Raw genomic sequence first — 4,315 nt, 5'->3', positions numbered from 1 at the left:
CATTGGACTGTATGGGTGTCTACGCCACAGTCCCCCAGCTTCCTAATGAGAATGGGGTGAGAGACAGTGTCAAAAGCCTTCCTGAAGTCTAGGAAAACTATATCCACTGCCACCCCTGCATCCAATGATTTAGTGACCTGGTTGTAAAAGGCCACCAGGTTGGTCTGACAGGACCTGCCGCTGATGACCCCGTGCTGGTTGCCCCTGAGCATGCAGTTCCCAGCTGGCCCCTCCTGGATGTGTTCCAGAATAATTTTCTCAAACAGCTTGCCCAGGATCAAGGTAAGACTGACTGGCCTTTTTGAATTTTTATAACAGGGTAGGGTGACATTTTCAGGATTGTCTCTACAACCATGATTAGCAGCTTTCTTTAAAAATAAAATGTAAGCATTGGAAATACCAAATCCAAGCAAAAACTGTTGCTGAAATCATTCTCTCAAAAAAAATAATCAAATGTGATTTGGGTGCACAAGCACCCCTGTTTCATTTAGATAGTCCAGAAATTAGTGTGCAGCCAGGATTGAAATGGAAAGAGAAAGTTTTAAAATAATATTAATGAATAAGTGTAAAAAGTAAATTTTGAACTAATGAATATAAATATTTGTACTGAATTTACTGCCCATACTTTACAGAGTTAGAATTTATAAAATATTTGTCAAATCATTTTATAGATTGAACAAATTCAATACAGCCATAAGCTGCTCACAGACAGTTAGCAAACAGGAAAGGAAGCTGCCTTCACTGCATAAATTACTTGCTATGCATTATTTGCTTAGCTCTAGTATTAATGTATTTCAGAGAACAAATATTTAATAGGAGAAAAATGTCTCCATCCAGCTGCCAGGCTATCTTTGTAAACATTAATATACATAGTGGGAAGAGTCCTAGGTTGAAATTGATTTGTACATTCATTTGGTGATTATTCATTTGGGTAGTTTTGCTCTGATCCCTCAAATATTTGGGTTATATTTAAAATTGTCATCACCACAAAAGGGGTATCTAGGCTTCCTTTTTGTTCCCTCCTTTGTCAGGCTGGTTTCTTTCCTACCCTCTCTCTCCTGTTGCTTACTTCTTTTACATCCTTTCTCAGACCCTTTACACAGCTTGACTCCTTTTCTCCAGCCCACACATACTGTTCTATCATTGTGATGGCTATCAGCCACTGCTACGTGTTTTCTTATCATCAGAAAACTAATAAATGGCCTGAAAAATGCCAGTAATCCTATAATATAATGCCCAGTCTGAACTAGGAGAATGCAGAAATCAGTTCGGAGATGACGTGTTGAATAAACAACGATAGATAAATAGGCTGGAATAAGGTTGTGAAAATGTCTTAAGGTACAGTCCTTTTACAGACTGCTTACTGCTTTTTTTTTTCCTTTTTAGGTGAATTTAATCATACTGAACATGATTTCTTTATTTTTACAAGTCCCAAAGAATTTGGATAAGTTATACCTTAGCATGTGAGGCTATTGTTCTAAGAGATATAGCATTTTTCATGCAGTTTATAAAGATTGCTGCCCGCCAGGGTAAATTCACTTCATGCCATTCATATGACGTTTATTCAAGAATTGTCATATTTTTAGACTTTACTATATCTTTATAAGGCTGTGAGTGTAAAGAACTGTGCTATCTTGCACAGCTGGTAAAGTGACCCTCATCTTGGAGCTGTGTTACAATAAATATTTAAATGATTTAGTAAAAGACTATCAGGACTGGGGGTGATACCGTTACTCACAAATGAGAACAGTTTCATTTGCTACCTATCAAAGCTCCTTATATTCCCTACCACTCACATGTAGTACACCACACCTGATTTAACATCCTTATCAGTCATCTGTTGGTAAGCATGGTATGTATATCTTTCACAAGATGCAATCTGTTCTAACAAAGGACCCAGACCTTTTATGTGAAACACCAAAACAGATTCTTGCACTCATGCAGAGCTCTGTTGATGTCCATGGTTCTCTGCATGGGTGTAGGGATCCACATTAGCAGATTGCATTGAAGATGGGAGCCTTAATGATACTGTGCGTAGTCTAGACAGTCAAAATTTTGCATTCAGTGAGCCATCTGATATATTATGCCCTCTGTATCTATGCATACTGCTTTGGGGACATTATTTCCTTTTCTAGGAGGAAATTTGTAGATTTCACTATAATCAGTCCCTGCAAGGATTTAAATATCCTTATAGATTTTAGTCCAGTCCATTTCAATACTGTTATTGGCCCAGACAATTTAAATGAGGTATAAGGAATTACCCAGTTGTATTGACCTATGGTCATGGCCCTTACCCTCTGTTAAGAATTTATGCATGTCAAAATGATCCTAAATTGCCCTGATTGGGGAGGAAAATAAAATAATAGGAAGAAATGTGCTTGAGCATCATGACATCAACCTCAGGATGGAGTCGTGGTGCAAGAAATAATATGTATGCCCTTTTTATTCTGAAGCATCAGTAAAACTGTTACAACATTCGTTTGTTGTGAACACTAGAGTTAAAAGTTAGATGGTTTCCATTCTAACTAACTTATTCATTTTCCTATAACTTTCTCAAATAAATTTTTGCTTGACATTTTCTGTACCTGGTCTTAGCCCAAAGGTCCATTTTTTGGAAAACTTGAGCAAAATCAGTTCAGCTGCATTTAAGTTATAGCAGTATGGGAAATGTATATTTTCCATGTGCTACAGCTGACATTTTTGTGCTTTCATAACTCAAACACAGCTGATGTTATAAATCTCAGACAAGGGTCTGAGTCAATCCTCATATATAGTTGAAAAATAAATTGAATTTTAGAAATATTAGTTTATTATTCTTAAAGTTGACAGTTTTGCAAATGCAGAATAGAATTTTCTATTTTCTTATGAGTAGAATAACGTTGCATGTTATATATGAACAAATAAGAATATTTTTAGATAAATCCAAATATATTACGGCCTCCTGCATCTTACTTCAGGATATACCAGTTCAAAATACTTGAGTTAATCAATGATTGTATACAATTTAATAACTGTTAAATTAATTTTATATAATGAGTCAATTATAAATACTTTTCTTAACCAAAGGGCTTGTCTACACGTTAATCTGAATGAACTAAAGGTGTGAATTTCATCTGGAGTAGTTAAACAGCATTACATCACATTATGGACATCCTTGTTCAGAACATAAGTAGCCTCAATTCAATGTAAATTATTGCACTTCCAAAAGAAATTAAATTAAACAGAAGTAATCATCCCTTTATTTCTGAAACAGAATGTTTGTACAGAAGTTGCATACGATTTAACTACTACACTTTGAAATTGATTCTGATTAATTTTCCAGAGAATTCCTCTGCAGACAAGTACTAAAATTACTATAACTAAAAGATCTCAGGCAATACAATTCTGTGGGTTTTTTAAACTTTGTTTTGTGCACATGACAGGACTTCATGTATAATAAATTTTGCTCGTTCTTTAATTGGCTCTTCAATTTTGCTTTTTATTTGTATAAGCTTGTCACATACCAGCAACACAAAGGAAATCTATTTTTAAAATAGGAAAATATGTTTCAAAAGCTACATAAATGAGAAGAAAACTGCATAGCTCATTATTATAGCTCATTATTTTACAGATTAAGTAGACCTGAGGTTGACTGTGCCTTTTTTTAAATTTATGGTGCTTAAGTCATTTAAGGCTCCTTAAAGCAATATGAAGAATTCTTTTAATATTTTTCATTTTTTTTATTTTCCTTAAGCAGTCAGGAAAATGTACTACCATGACAAGACACTGTTTGATAGTTAATCTGTAAAATGCACATTCTGATATGTTATTTGAATGAGGCTGGGTTTACATTTCAGTAGAATCGTAACTTTTAGGATTCCTGGCTTTTGAGTGTGAGGTTTGATACTTGGCTTTAATGTGGCCTTAGGGCTATTTTACAATATTAATATTATTTATTACTAGGGTCCCAACCACACACCTTGCCCTGTTGTGTTAGGCACTGAGCAAGCACATAGCAAAAAATAATCCCTGCTAATGATCTAATGATCTAAATGCTCTAAGGAATGAAGGATGCAAAAAATGAAATATTGCTATGTCCATCTTGCACAGGGGAGAAACAGTGTCACAGAGTGATCATATATTTTGCCCAAGGCGGTTCTGGAAGCCTATGGCCCATGTAGGAAATAAATCCATATCAGTGTATGTTCCAGATCAATCCTTAACCAAGAAGACCAAGTCCTTCTTCTCACCCATCTGACATTAGTATTACTAGAATATAATGCCATGGATCGATGTTGTCTAAAATGCACAACAACAACAACATCGTACAGAAGAA

Source organism: Gavialis gangeticus, unplaced genomic scaffold (assembly GCF_001723915.1).
Source record: "Gavialis gangeticus isolate Ggan-Ray unplaced genomic scaffold, GavGan_comp1, whole genome shotgun sequence".
Lineage (NCBI taxonomy): Eukaryota > Metazoa > Chordata > Crocodylia > Gavialidae > Gavialis > Gavialis gangeticus.
Note: the sequence above shows the minus strand (reverse complement) of the source record.